Source organism: Eubalaena glacialis, chromosome 1 (assembly GCF_028564815.1).
Source record: "Eubalaena glacialis isolate mEubGla1 chromosome 1, mEubGla1.1.hap2.+ XY, whole genome shotgun sequence".
Classification (NCBI taxonomy): domain Eukaryota; kingdom Metazoa; phylum Chordata; class Mammalia; order Artiodactyla; family Balaenidae; genus Eubalaena; species Eubalaena glacialis.
The window spans coordinates 52,718,588-52,735,177 of NC_083716.1; the positions used below are offsets into that span (position 1 = coordinate 52,718,588).

The 16,590-nt window shown below is 35.5% G+C and overlaps 1 protein-coding gene across 6 annotated transcripts in view; it reads right to left on the minus strand.

The window, feature by feature from the left end:
- CCSER2 (coiled-coil serine rich protein 2) overlaps nt 1-16,590 on the minus strand; it is a 154,764-nt gene that overhangs the window by 121,330 nt on the left and 16,844 nt on the right. The window lies entirely within an intron of this gene.

A 16,590-nucleotide genomic window follows, 5' to 3' on the forward strand; every position in this document is an offset into this window, starting at 1 on the left:
TCAATGAACACAAAAGAGCATAAAAATAGAAAGTGTCCTCTATTTGAGTAACTTTAATAAATTATAATATGTCATCGATGAGATTACAAAAATGAGATAAAAATATTAAAATGCCCTAACATTAACAAAAATATCATATGGTCACTATATGTTCACTGTGGTTATATAAAAATGTTGTAACACCACATACAAGAGCAAAATTCAAATAAAAGAAAAACACATGCCTTAGGGTCACTGATTTTTTTTTTTTAATTATGTACCTTAAGACATTGTCTTCAACTTGTTGGTTTTATTTTTTCAATTAAAAAAAATTGATTCCAAATCATTCCTGACATTAAGAATTAGAGAGCTTCTAGAGTACATATGTGTTATTAATCATCTCAAAAGTAAATATTTAGAAAATCATACAGACTTTTAAGTAAAGATAGTGGGGTGAAACAGAATTACAGAACTTCCTATCCCCAATATCTAATAAAAGAGACAGACTAGGGCTTCCCTGGTGGCGCAGTGGTTGGGAATCTGCCTGCCAATGCAGGGGACAAGGGTTCAAGCCTTGGTCCGGGAAGTTCCCATGTGCCACGGAGCAGTGAAGCCCATGCACCACAACTGCTGAGCCTGCGCTCTAGAGCCCACGAGCCACAACTACGGAAGCCCCGTGCCTAGAGCCCGTGCTCCTCAACAAGAGAAGCCACCGCAATGAGAAGCCCGCGCACCGAAACAAAGAGTAGCCTCCGCTTGCCACAACTAGTGAAAGGCTGCGCGCAGACCCAAAGCAGCCAAAAATAAATAAATAAAATAAATAAATAAATTTTTTTAAAAAAGAGACAGACTATACATACATGTGTGTGTGTGTGTGTGTCATTTTTCAGCCAAAAATCCACCAGCTACAGTCAAACAAGAAAATGCTTAAACTAAAAATCTCTAAACTTTAAAAAGTAGTGGCCAGAAAAAGATTCTGCACAGTGTGATCTGGCTCCTAGCCTGATTACACTGTCTGGAAGCAATAATGAGAAAAATTGGTGAGTTAATAAAACTTGAAAATTTTAATATATAAATATTTTAATATTTTAATAAATATCCTCCGGTTTGGAAAGAAAGACCTGATTTGGCATGCCCTAGAAAAGTCCAGGAGAACATCTTCAGCACAGAAGCTTTAAAACCTAAGCTGAGACAGGGAGAGTGGCCACCAGAACCTGTTGACTTCCAAGGCATTCTTCTGAGTTAAGGAAAGGGCCTGAAGCCCCTAGAAATGTACTACACCCTCGGCAGGATGGAATAAGGCCAGTACAGGACACTTAACAAAATCTAAGGAGACAGGAGAGCCTGGAGCCCCAGAAGAACTCTCCCCCCACCACCACCTTATATCCTTCAATTACAGAGAATCAGACAGAGAATAAAACACACTACTCAAAAGATGTATTGAGGGGGTACAGTAAAAGGAGGAGACAAAGTCACAGCGAAGATGAGGATGGCATCAAGGAGAACTCACCCATGTTAAATCAGGGCAGATATAAAGTCTTGACTTCGCTATCCAAGTCTTTACCTAGCAAGATATAAAGAAAAGGCCATGCAACTGTATAAACAAGAGGGTGGAAGGAAGAGGAAAGAACAAAAGAAGAACCTAGTCTGAAAGAAAACATAACACAGGAAAATAAGGAAATCCCCAGTGAGTTCTTTGTAACAGAAAACAACCTAATAAGCACATACATTTAATAAATCAAAAGCTCAAAGATAAAAAGACAAAACAGGTGAATTGAAAAGAAAAGCTATGGAGCTAAGAAAATCAATTAAGAACAATGAATTTGAAAAAAAAAGCAAGAAAAAGAACCAAACACTGAAAATCAAACTAATGGCAAGAAGAAAAATCATAAGATAACCTAAGTACTAAGGAGAAAAAAAGAAAGAGATACCAAGGCAATCAGAATAAGTAGGACAGAGACTAAACAGAAAGATAATTAGTATCCCTGAAGTAGAATAACTAAACAAATAGAAGAGAAAAAGCAGGTAGACATGATAGAAAATAGCCCTAAAATAAAGGTGAAGAAAATCTACAAAGGGAAAGGAAAAATACAATAAACCATAGATCCAAATACATATCTAAATTAAATTAATAAAACATCAAGGATAAAGAAATAATTCTCTGGGAATGCAGATTGAAAAAAATCATTTTGTAAAGAAAATTTTAAGACTTTTGAATAAGCAAAAAAGATCCTTCTGATGAAATGTTGCAGCTTCTAGGGATAATTTAATCCTACAGGAATTGTCATTGGACTATTTTACAACTCTGTAAAGATAGAGGTTAACATATAGAAAACTAATGGTAAAGCACACAATTCTTGTCTACAGACATGCAAATAAATTCTGCCCATTTCAGTTGACTTCTCTCCACCATGATGGAAGAAGCCAGCTTTGCAAATTCACTTCAATATTCCTGATCTGTAAACGTATGTGTCCTTTGCATTCTCCCTTGAACCAGCTATAACATATCTCTGACTCCCTCATTAATGATGAGATAAATAAAACCTTTAACATGTTCATTTGATATCTGAATAGGAGTCATGATTTAACTCTCTTCTAAAATTTATCCTTAGTAGTTTTGGAAATTCCACCGAAATACCCAGTGGATTCACCTGACAGAGCTAGGTAACTTCTTTGCCAGAATAGTACACCTCACAGGCAGCTCAAGCCGAGACATTTCTTGTCTCCCAGAAGTGAACTAAGAACAGCAATAGAACTCTGTTAACTGTGCTTTCTATTTTAACTTTCCTCTCTTCTAATTTTGTTTTTGTTTTTAGTTTATTTATGGTCAATAAGTTATTCTCTGTTGGTGATAACAATGATTCAGAATTTGATTTTATGGACTGTCATTCAGTGATCTCTGTAAACAAATTAATGGTTTATACAGATCTGTGTTGGGTGAGAGAAAAAGAAGAATCTGATTCATTAGTCACCTGTTCACTTATCTCTTTTGTTTACCTATCTTGAGCTCAAATCAATTAAGAATTTCATGCCAACCAGGAAGGAGAATAGCTCTTCGGTATCTGGAAGGGTCAGGGTTTGTGTTTGTTAACTCTGTAGCCATGGCTAAAACTGGAGAATTGGAAAAAGATAAGCTCTCTCAGTGTCTGTATGGCTATGTGTCTATTAATTCAAAAAAGTCTTTACCTCTCATTTTGAGTACATAATGCTTTCCTACCCTCAGAGGGTATTAATAAATTAGATTATAAAGTCTCTTAAAGCAGCTCTGTTCCGACTGGCTTATAGAGATAAATATGCACTATTTTTATAAATTGAATATTACCAAAATTCCCAGAAAATAAGCAAATTGATCTTCTAATATTTTAAATGTGTTATATTTTTAAAAATTATTCTTACAGAAATTAATTCAGAAAGGTTTTAAGAACCAAGTTCATATAATTAAGGTAAATGGCAAACAAAAATAGTTTAATAAAATAGGTTTATCTTCTGCTTTTTTTAATCAATGTTAAGTATAATACAAGCATACATCTTTATTCCATTAGAGTAACTTTCTAAAACGTATATAGGCTTACTGATCAAATAAGCCAGTATTACTCACACACAATGTTTAAGACTATGAAAATGTAAAACTGTGTTTAAATTGAATGACTATTCTGACAAACTTTTCATTTCAACAGTAATTATGTTTTATAGTATGTCAGCTTACAAATAATTTCCAAGAACTTTAAGGTAACAAAAGCTTAGACTAATATTAAGCTGAATTAATTAGTGGATAATCACTGGCTTGCTAGATCATTTCTAAGTAAGAATATTAAAACATTGGTTACTAAGCATAATTTCAAGTTTATATGCTTTTGCTTCTTTTTATTGTGTGCTACAGAAAGACTCTCTTTGGGACATGTAAATGAACATGTTCGTTTTTGCTACTTTGAGAAACTGTACACTAGATCCCATTTTTATAAAAGTAACATGCCAGACAGATAGATAAATAAACAGACAGACAGACAGAAGATATCACATAGAGATGTGCGTGCACCTATATATTTAAACACACAAACTGTTAATAGTGATTACCATTAGGGAAGTGAGAATTAGGTGAAAAGAAGACTTCTTTTCACCTTTAAATCGTTATTGTTTAAATACTTTAAATATGCCCATATTTTTGCCATTTAAAACATGTTAACTAAAAAACTGCATTTAAAAAATTTTAAAAATTTATTCAGTATCAAACAAGACTCTTAAATAGTTTAATCTTACCAAAAAAATTATTTAAAATTAAGTTTAATATTACACAAAATATACTTAAAAGACATAAAAATAGAAGTTTGGATAAAACACAAAAAAGGATTTTTTTAGTCAACAGACATTATTTTTTCATAAATTACCATTTCAATTTCTCCAGACTTCAACCTCACTTTAATGTTTTACTTAATCAATTTTATCTTTAAAATTTTATTCTAAATTCACCATATCTATTCCACAATTCTAGTTCTTACCCTCATCTCTTTCTGCATTACTAAAAAGGCTTCCTACGTTATCAAGATTCCGACTCCACTTCTATTCAAACTGTCAAAACAGTTATTCTCTCAAAGCACAGATCTGATCATGTCATTCTATAGATTAAAAACCACGTGTGGCCCAGGAACAAAATAAAATCCAAAACCCACTGTACAGAGATCAAGCTTCTCTATTTGCTTCTACCCTATCACTGCAGTACTATACATTCTAGCCAAGATACATTGTCTATCATTCCCCAAAATCCATCCTATATTTTGTATCTTCTATGCCTTTGCTAAAGTTGTAAAGACCACCTTGAAGATCCTACCCTCCAAGTCCAAAATCATTACACTCACAAACCTTTCCAGTCAAAATTAATTTTGCATCCTTCTCCATTCCCTTCACACCAATAATAGAGCTGAGTCTGTCTTATAACTGTGTGCATGTTTATTTGACCCATAAGAAAGTATGAGAGCATAAACTGTGCCTGCTACAGGATCACAAATATGATAGATCCTCAACTTTTAAGTAAACTCATAATCTTAGTGCAAATTAATTTAATAAATAGTAAGCCAAGACTGAAAAGTAATTTCATTTTGTGGGCCTGTGACTGATTGGTAGTAGCAGCCTTGAGCAATACGTTGAGGACTCTGAGGTGAAATCTAGACTCTGCAGTAAAGAATCTTGATCTAACAGCAATTATCTGCCACGAGCAGGAAAAGGGACAGCATATCCATGCCAAATGACTGCCATCCTCATTTTCTGATAACGACCTTTACCACAAAACATACTCCACACCTACAAATACTTTCAGGGTGACCATAAGAAAACTGGTAATGATATTAGATATAAGGGTCATTCTGCAAATCATTAAATAACACACATTAAAGATTCTGTCCTCTGGTGAGTCATCTGTGAGTCAGAAAGGCTTTAACATTTCCCTGCCAGTCACAAGTAGACTGAGAACGGAACACTCTATTCTTTCACTTCTCTATGCTTCTACTTGACTGTCTGAAATGAGGGTAATATATGTTATCCCCCAAGAACATCTTAAGTATTAATAACTTAGAGGCACAAGATAAGCCCACAAGAAAGACACACTGTTACTATAAAATGTTTAGGGTGCTATCACGTGGAGGGGAGAAAAAAGATTAGAACCTGAATGTACTATTTCCTATCAAGATTATTTACTGATTTCTAAATGCACAAATAACTGCAACATAATTGATATCAATCATCTTGGACTGTGGTCTTAAAACTAAGCTAATCTGACAGCTCAACTATAAAGTTTCCATATTTGCTTATGTTATGAATATTGTCACTTCATTTGTTGATGAGCTACCTTCTGTCTTTAAATACTCATGAAACTTCCTCCTATACTTATTTATCACTCTGAAGTGAAATAAAACAGACATTGTGAATCTGCTTCATTTTAGTAGCTGTGCTGTCTTTGCTACACTTTACCTGATATGCAGTCGGTTAAGCAATTAAAAAATGCAGTCATAAGTCTGAAAAATTACATGTTGACTACATCATCTAATGATATAATCTTCTCTGAAATACTTTAACATTGTCTGTGAGCTTTAGTTTAATGCTGAACTAAGAATAATACCTGGTACAGGGCCTGGAAATATCTGAGATTTTGAGTTACTTTCTGTAAGAATGATTTTTTTAAGTATAGCACATTTGAAGTATGGTAGTTCACATTTGAAAAAATTTTCAAAACTACTTATAATTTCTTTTTTTAAAAAATTACAAATCAAAGTTTTTTGCTTTTAAAAGGAATCCACAATTGCATAAGAAGAGAAAAGAAGGAGCAAATATTACTGAGCACTTATATAACAGGTAACATCCTTACCACTTTGTCCCTGTTAATTGTTTAATCTTCCTAATATTATAAGGTGGTAGATTTCATTCTATTTTAAACAGATAAACCAAGATTCAGAAAGGCTAAAACACTTGTCCAAAGTCATAAGTTCATAAATTACTTAAGAGAATTCAGGTTCAACTCTACCTGATTCCAGGATCCATGCAGACTGCCTTCCTGACAAAGGAATGAAATATTCTGAGAAGTTTACTGATAGCTAGGGACAACAATGAAGGAAGGAACTGGATAGCTACGGTTAGAGGAGAAGCATGGAGACTGCAAAGAACCTAGGTATTGATTAAAGACGTTTTTGCAAAGGAACAAGTAAGAGCTTTCTCTTTTTCAAATTTCTTTCATATCAATTACCTTATCATCTGAGGAACCCACTCATATTCTTTTTTTTTAGTTTTTCAAATAGCTTTTTAGAAGGTATGAAATGCATACATTTTAGGGATTTTACATAGGCAGAAATTCACTACTGAGTCCAAGAGCAGTTACCTGAACAACAATGCTGATGACTACATGCCCCTACCAGTCACTTCTTGAAACTTGCTTTCTCATTCAGATAACTACATTTAATTTAAAAAAAAAAAATTTTTTTTTTATCTTGTGTTACCCAACCATTTCCCTCATATCCTCTTCTCCCATGTTTTTTCTGGCTGTCATCTATGTCAAGTTGATTCAAAGCCTTGATTATAGCAATTAAATAAGTAAAAGTAACACCTTCAAAAGTAAAGGTTTAAAACAATACAACTTCATTCCAGATTCTTCATGGTTTTAAAGAGTGCACACCGAGCTCAACCCAAAACCCCATTTTTTTTTTTTTAATCAAGCTGACCTTTTTGTCCTCTAGCTACAATTTTTTACTCAGGCAGATGGGGATCAAAGCAACTTGTGAAAGTTAGTCTCAAAATGAATTTGTGGTTTAGGAACATTAAATGATGTTATTAAATGCAGATTCAAAGTATATTACTTCCTGAAACTTTAATTTAAGGAACAAAGAGAATACTAGCAGCTAAAGAAGAACTGGAAGCTCCCCTGGCCAACCATAAAAGCTCTCTCTCCAAATTTTATTATTTAGTTCAGGTAAAACTCAATAACTGCGTAGGGCATTTAAATGAATGTGGACTCCTATTTCTTGTCAACAAGCCAAGAAGCGTTCCTCAGACCATTCCAGGTTTATGTTCCCTTCACTGGAAACCAAGTTCTTTGAGAATACAAACTATGCCTTTCACTCTTCTGTTTCCTCACTGTGGCCCTAGGACATAGGCTCGCACATAATTGGCATTTTATAAATGCAGGTTGAAAGCAAGAAAAGCATAACGCTTAACAGTGATTTTCTGAGAATTTTGTTAGTTTTACCTCAAATCAAAAATATAAGCATTTAGGGCTTCCCTGATGGCGCAGTGGTTGAGAATCCGCCTGCCAATGCAGGGGACACAGGTTCAAGCCCTGGTCCAGGAAGATCCCACATGCCACAGAGCAACTAAGCCCATGCACCACAACTACTGAGCCTGCGCTCTACAGCCCGTGAGCCACAACTACTGAGCCTGCGTGCCACAACTACTGAGCCCGCGTGCCTCGAGCCCGTGCTCTGCAACAAGAGAAGCCACTGCAATGAGAAGCCCACGCACCACAATGAAGAGTAGCCCCCGCTCGCCGCAACTAGAGAAAACCCGCGTGCAGCAACGAAGACCCAATGCAGCCAAAAATAAATTAATTAAATAAATTTTTTAAAAAAGCAATATAAGCATTTACATGTATAAAGCATAACACAGCCTGACACAAGTACAAGCTTCTGTTTATAAACTCCTATTTTCCTAGGTAAAACAGGTACCCAAATTCATGATACTGATTTTTTTCCCACCCCTCCACAAACCACACTGGGTTATTAAACCCAATGAAAAAGCCAATCTCCTCCCTGGTAGCTTTCTTGCTTAAGAATTTATTCTAATTTGGAATCTCATTCCCTAGTCATACCCATGGCACTTAACTCTTTAAGTTTTTTCCAAGAAACCTACAACTTTTGGCATAAAACATTATTTTGAAAAAATAAATTACAAAAGAAATGGGACATGACACAATCTCAGTCTGATTGTGCTCTTTATATGTTCTTTGTGTGATTTAATTACAAAGTATTTTAGATAATTACTCTGCAACTTTTAATAGAACTAGGATACTCATATTTTAACATTTTTAAAAAGTAAAAATCCTTAAACTAGTTAACAGCATTTAATCAGTCCCCAGAGGTACTGGCACTGAGAATCTTACTGATTTTGTAAAAATCAGAGTGATTAAAGTTAGGTACAATATTTGCATCTATAAGTTGATCATGATGTAAGGCATAAGGACCACTGAATATAAGAGCAATCTTATTGTGCTTAGGTCTATCACAATTCAACTTCTTCCTCTGCAGGGAAACCCCACTTAATTCACTGCATACCTCCACCTCAGATTACTATAATATTTTTTTATTAAGCATCTATGAGAAAAGATCCTGAAAAATAAACAAGGTAGGATACAATGCCTGCCAGGAGAAGCTTATGATCTGGCAAAGGAAGGAATGTTTTCATCATGGTCATGACTTAGAATACATTAATTCAGTCATCAAACGTGTATTGAAAGCCTTTTTGAAGACATTTATTGAAAGATTTATTACAAATCAGGCTCTGTGCTAGAGGATGTGGATACAACAGACACTCCAATACGGAGAAAAGGACATATAGACAAGAAAAGGGCAATGAAGTGCTATAATTGCTATAGGAGAGTATATGGGGTAGTACATGAGGGCACAAAGAAGAAAGTGCTTAATGGGAGAAGGGATTTCATAAATGGCTTCATAGAGGAAGCCAATACTTGAGTTGGGCCCAAATGATAAATAGTAAATAAGAATAAAGACAATGTGAGAAGCAATACCGCCTAAGTAAAGAGTATAAACAAAAGCACAGAACCAGCATGGCACATTCAGGAAACTGTTATTAATTAAATAAGGGTAGTGAACAGGGTTCAAAGAAATGCTGCAGGAAACTAGAGAAGTTCAATGGAAAAAATACAGCCTGCGAAAGGCCTTAAATGCCATACTAAGAAATCTGAACTTTACTACAGGCAGTAAGGAAGCCAAAGGGTTTTAAGCCAGAAAACAATGACCTGACGTGAATTCTGAAAACTGACTCTGATTTCAGTATGAAGGATGGACCAGAGGAAGAAAGGTAGATAGGTTAAGAGGTTTTAACATGAAAATGATGGCAAGGATTGTAGCAAAAAGGTTAGAGAAAAGATACAAATACAAAAGATATTAGCAATACTGAATCTTGAGAATTTCATCATAACAGTGGACACAAAATGAGAGCACAATATTTAATGAATAAATGGATGAATAATTGACTGACTGATTAGGTGTAGGAGATGGAAATGGATAACTGATTGCCTAATTAGATGTAGAGAGGAGAAAGGGTTCATGATTCCAGGCCTGACTGGACAGAGGGTGGTGCCTTTAATTGAGGGCAAACATTATGTCTGGGGAAAGAGATCGTGAACTTAGCATGTCAAGCTGACTTTGAGGTAACTTTGAGGTACCTACAGAGGGTGCAGGTGGGGGTGTTTACAAGCCATGTAAAGGAGTCTGAAATGCAAGGGAAAGATCTGAATGGGAGATGATTGGGGAACTGTCAGTACAAAGATAACAGTCAAATGTTCCACCAGAAACAGGTGAAGTCATCTGGGGAAGATGTAGAAAAAGGAAAGAAAGGCTAAGGAGATCCAGGGGATCACAAACATTTAAGGAATGGACAGAAGGGAAAAAAAGCAACAAAGGCGCTGAGAATGCACAATCCAAAAGGAAAGAAAAGAACTGGAAGAGAATTTGAAAATGATAATAGGCAGTAGTGTCAAATTCCACAGATAAGCAAAGAAAAACTAAAGACTGAAAAGAATGATCACCCTTGGTAGTTTGCAAATTTGGTCACCTTTGCCAGAGGAGTTTCAGGAGACAAGATGAGGCACAGAAAACTACAGAGAGTTCAAGGGTAAAAAAAAGGTAAAGAAATCGAGTCAGGAAACGTAATCCATTCTTTCAAAGACTAGAAAGAAAAAGGCAATAACTTGAGAGGATATAAAGGCAGTAGTTTTGGTTTTTTCTAATTTTGTGCTCTCTTTTCTAAGATGCAGAGAAAGAGCTAAAACAGAAGATTAAAAATAAGAAAACGGTGGGAACAATAGCTAGAGCAAGATACCACAGGATATAAGATGAAGATGGGCTTCCAGTCCCATAATGAGACCTGGAATGCTAGACAGGAAAACAAGGCAGACATTCTGATTTACAGCTGAGTCACGAAGAAGGTGGTAGCTTAACAGGCACATTGCTCAGGGCTCTAGCCCTGGGAACACTGGACACTACTGCAGGCTCCACTCACCCACCTCAGTCAGGACTGGCTAAACCTGCAGGATGTGGGAATTGTGCTTGCAGCTGAACGGGGCTGTAGAAGGCAGGGACTAGGTCTTATTAGATGTTATGAGCAAACTCAACCAGCAAGATTACTGAGAACGTGGGCAATACAAATAATTTCAAAAATGTAAGTGTAATGAAAATGTCTGTAATATTTACTCAATAGCTTAATTAAAAGACTCATTTTTAAAATTCTCATCATCTAGCACAGAGCCTGGCACATAACAGACATCAGCGCATACAAGTGAATGATGTTGTGGGACCGACTCAGGGCAATATCCCACGAGACAGAACACCTGTGGAAGGCAGGCTCTGCAGTGTTTCCAATGACCTGGCTAGAAAGTCTCCTTCCTATGGGACCAGGAGGGTGGAAAAACCTAATTGTCCCTACTGAAAACAAAAGAGGACAACATGACTGTGAGGGGCCTTAATGATAACAGCTAATTTTTATCAAGAACAGTATATGTATGGCACTGTGCTGATCAGTTTATAAGAATTACCATATCTTAACCTCATTAAAACACACGACAGGTACATTTATTCCCATTTCAGAGATGAAGAAACTCAGTTTTCTTCAGAGGTTAAGTAACTTGTCCAAGTTCACATAGATAATAAAGAACCAAGACTACTGAACCCAAGTCAGTAGCACTCAATATGATGGGTAGTGATAGTAGTGGTAGTAGTAGTAAAAGCAGGAACAACAGCAGCTAACACTCTTATAGCTCTTACTATGTGTTAGGCAATGTTCTAAGGGTTTCATATTTATTAACCTTCACAACTGCTTTATGAAGTAAATGTAATCATTTTACAAAGGAAGAAAGTAAACACAGAGGGGTTAGGTAGTTTTCCCAAGACCACACAGCTACTAAGTGGTGAGGCCAGGATTCAAATTTAACCATTACCCTATATAGCCTCTCTCCAATTCATTTTCTCTAAGCTAAGATGCAATATACTGTGTTTTTCAAACTGCTGATCATGACATCAATGTATTGGCTTATGACAAGCAAGTTTTGTTGTAAATGAAAAGACTAGAATAGAATGGACTACTCCACTGTTTTCCCAATACCTTCTCTAGTACTGGACGAGATGGCCAACATCCTGGGAGAACTGCAAGAAAAGCATATGTAACGGATGTGTTTGTTTAGTTTTGTAATGGATGGGGAAGGAATCAATCAAATTTAACAGTGAAAAATATTCAAAAACTTATTCATGGAGCACAAATCAGAAAATCTGTTTCTTCTTCTTTAAATGTAAAAGTTGAATAGATAAGAGAAAATGTTTAAGAATTATTCAAAGTAACAGTAAAGTCAATTTCCATGAAAAAAACCCAAAGAATAATCTATTTTTTTGAAGAAATCAACACTTCAGGGAAACAGAAGAATATGATGAAAAGGGTCAGGGATTGAAAATAGAAAGCTGAAAAAGATGCTCCAATTTAACTCCAATAAGAGAAAAAAATGTAGCCACAGGGGGAGACAACAGTTACTAGAGCCTTCTGAAGAACTGAAAATAAATAATATTCAAATTGCAGTTTTTTTCAAGAATATCACAGTAAGAAAAAAATTCACTTTTTAACAATGAATTATAACATGGGTAGGAACTGTATCTTAAAATAACTCTTTATGCAAACATAGCTAAAGCCAAGAAAATGGAACAAGGAATGCAAATCAGACAACTACTGCAACCAAAAAAAGAACGGAAGTCTCTTGTACGCTGAGTCAAAGATACTTCTTACCACCTAAAGGAATTAGAGGTAGCTAAGAAATCAACAAAAGGAAAATGAAAAGCAATTCTCTAAACAGGAAGATGACATAAGAACACTGGAAGTAGAACTGTCTGATTCAGATGATGCAGACAGAAGTTCTAAAAGCAGTTTGGGAAAGAAATCCTAAGTAAAAGGAGAGATACTGTCAGCTTCATCATTAAGAGGAAGTTATGGAACAAATAAGAAAAAACGAAGCTATAAAATGACAACTGGGAAATTTTTAGTGAGACAAGACAGATGAAGGAAGGCATTTTTGCAAAGACGTAGCAGGTGAAGTTCAGGGAAATCTAAAACTTATTAGAGAACAAATAGAAGGCAAAGAGATGTTGGAAGAGTACACAAATACATGTAGGCATTGATTGTTTGAAGAAGAAAAACAGCAAGGGGAAATTCTGATTGATGTAATTGAGAAATGAAAATCAAAACTGTCTGAAGGTGAAAAATAATTATATTATTTGGGGTGAATTACAAAATAATACTGGAATGGACCACTGTGAGGGAAAATGCCAGCAAAGGAGGACAGAAGTTGCAGACAACCTCAAAAGGCTTTATCCGAATTCTATTATCAAGCTGCCGATGAAAGATTAAGGTAGATTAAAGACAGTAAAATGGTGACAGACTCAGTCTTTTCATGTGAAGTAAGTGATTCCATTTGTGTGTAGAATGGTCTTACTTGTCAGACCAAAGAAACGAGGCATGTCACATTCAGTGGACTTAGAGTAATAAACTTGCCTGCAATGTTTTTTCAAACCTGAAACAATACTATAAAATGTAATTATTTTATGTAAACATTTTTGCCTTTGTGTTTCGTATAAGGAAAACCAGTGTAGAACCTAAGACAGTTACAGCTTCAGCAGTTTTTATAATGTTCAGTTGGATTTTTAAAATTAATTTTGCAACATTTCACTGAGTCATTTTTATATTATATTTTGGAAACTAGATTTATTGTAGTAATATCCTAAAGCAGTTTTTCCCTACTTAATAATGAATCAATACCTTTGCTACATATACAGCAATAAGAATAGAAGAGAACAGAAAATATCAGAAGGCATCATGCATAGTGAAAGTACTTCATGACACTTTAGTTTCAGTTATGTGTATATATGTGCGTGCAGCATGTAAAATGTTCTGATTATAAGTTTTAAAATACACAAGGATAAAACATTTTATTGCAACATCTAAGAAACGTTTAAAATGTAAAGACCCTACCGACAAACTTTTGCATATATAGAAAAAAACCTTGCACACTGGCTGTCACTCATCCATAGGACTGCTCCCCTCATTCCTCCCTTTCCCCAGACCTGAGTAGACACTGTCACCTGATGGCCAGTGTAAAGAATTATATGTCTTTGGGGCCCTGTTCACACACCTCCTCTCCCTCACCCCACCTTCAAGATTTAGCCTCTTTAGCCTTAAAAGGAGTGTGTGCACACAAGTCACCATTTTATCTGTCTCCACTCTCATGAGTAATCCCATTCCATACAATCTCTTATTCTAGCACTATCCATAAAATTTTCTACAATAACAGAAATGTTCTATATCTGCCCTGTCCAATACAGTAGCCACTAACCGCAAGTGGCTCTTGAGCCTTAGAATATGACTATGGTGGCTAAGGAAATAAATTTTTATTTTTATTTACTTTTAACTCATTTAAATTTAAAAGCTACACGTGGCTACAGGCTACCATAATGGACAGCACAGTCTTATACACAAACTTAAAAACCAAGTATTTATCCATCTCTCCTTCTGTCTTTTCAAATTCTTGCCCAGTTACTACTTCAGAGGAAAAAAACAAAAAAATCCTCTTGTTGGGACTTCCCTGGTGGCGCAGTGGCTAAGAATCCACCTGCCAATGCGGGGGACACGGGTTTGAGCCCTGGTCCGGGAAGATCCCACATGCCGCGGAGTAACTAAGCCTGTGCGCCACAACTACTGAGCCTGCTCTCTAGAGCTTTTCTAACACAGAAAAGAAACCTAGAAATTCTAGAAATTTCCAGAAATTCTTACCTAGAAATTCTTTCAGAATTCACTCAACAACCATTTACAGCAAATTACTAGATACAAAGAACAGTAACACAGAAATCCTACTCTCAAGCCCCTCATTCTTTTTAAATGTCCACCTATCTCCTTAATGTTCATCTAATAAAACTTGATTTTCTTCACATATCAATTAAAAAGCATAATTTCAGGGCTTCCCTGGTGGCGCAGTGGTTGAAAATCTGCCTGCCAATGCAGGGGACACGGGTTCGAGCCCTGGTCTGGGAAGATCCCACATGCCGCGGAGCAGCTACGCCTGTGAGCCACAAGTACTGAGCCTGCGCGTTTGGAGCCTGTGCTCCGCAACAAGAGAGGCCGCGACAGTGAGAGGCCCGCGCACCGCGATGAAGAGTGGCCCCCACTCGCCGCAGCTAGAGAAAGCCCACGCACAGAAACGAAGACCCAACACAGCCATAAATAAATAAATAAATAAATAAAGTGTAAAAATTTAAAAAAAAAAAAAAAAAGCATAATTTCAATCAATTTTATTTTCTGGATTTAATTACTAATATCCAATGGTGTTACTGTCTATTATTTTGGGTTGACAAACATAAAATAATGGTTTTATGAGAAAATAGCTTTCCAAGTATTAAATAAACACCCTTAAGTTTAGAAATTACTATAATTCAATTCTAAAGACATTTCTCTGTAAAAACAAAGTATGGAGTTATTTTTAAGTTTGCTTTTAAATATGCTAGTTATAGTATATAAGTAAGCTTTTTCTCAGAAAAAACTTTCTAAACTTTAGTTATAATTACCACTTAATTATTAGTTTTAATTGAAAATATTAAAATAGTAACCTATTTCAGGATAGTAGGAATTGTAGTATTGGTAGAAAACATTCAAATAATACACCAGCAGTCTAAGGTTTTGGTACCTTCAAGAAATAACTTAGACAGGAAAGAATACCCTAAACAATACCTCAAGTCATTCAGTCTATTTCAGGTCTCTAAGCCAATTTGATACATTACTGCAGAAAAATTAAAATGTTTTTAAACCTCAAGGAAATAAATTTGGGGCCTTAGTTTAACTTTAGCAATTTTAGTTGATGAGCTCAAAAGGGTTAACAGTGTGATAAGGCCACACACAGGCAATCTTAGACTACACTAAAAGAAATGCACCATGTAAATCAGGAATTAATGCAGATTACTGAAGTCTCACTTCAGGCTCATTGGAATGACATTATGAGCAGTACATTTTCTCCTTTCTTATTAAACTATTAGTATAAACTATTGCTAGTTTTTATTTTAAAACTTCTTCCTATAATCCACTACCCTAACACAACTGTTCTCATTACTTTATTTCCCTTCTCAATTACATCTACACACCAAAGTCGGCTATGATAAATATCTAGATACAATATTCTACTTTTTAAATATCATTATTTTATAAATATTTCCCATACTTCTATAGTTACAGTTATTATTTTAATGGCTACAATATATTACACTGAATTTATATGCTATAAATTATTTTACCACAAATTACTGGACCAATTATGAACATCTTTATCTTTCAATATACCACTTTTAGGGTTACCCTGGGGTACGGGTGAAGAACCATCTTACATGATGAAAAGCAAAGTATTTACAAATGTTTTAGCCTAGCAAGACCATGAGAATATATTATTATTGCTGTCAAGTAGCTTAAGGTGTCAAAAAGAGGCAGAACTAGGATCAATGGATGGAAATAACAGAAACGTATTTTCAGCCCAAAATAATGAAAACTTTTCAAACTGTCAGAATTTACTCAACAAGGTAATGGGCTACTACATAAAACACTAAGCTGTCCATCTCTGAAAGCATTCAAAAACAAGCTAGATAATCACTTGCCAGAGATAGTGCAGACTCATACTGGGTGGGCAGTAGAACTAGATAACCTCCCAGGTTTCCTTTTACTAGTGTATTCAAATATTTATTAATGACCTGCTATGATCCTAGCAATATGCTAGGTGCTAGGTATACAAAAGTTGACAGAACAGACATGACCCCTATGGTTTTT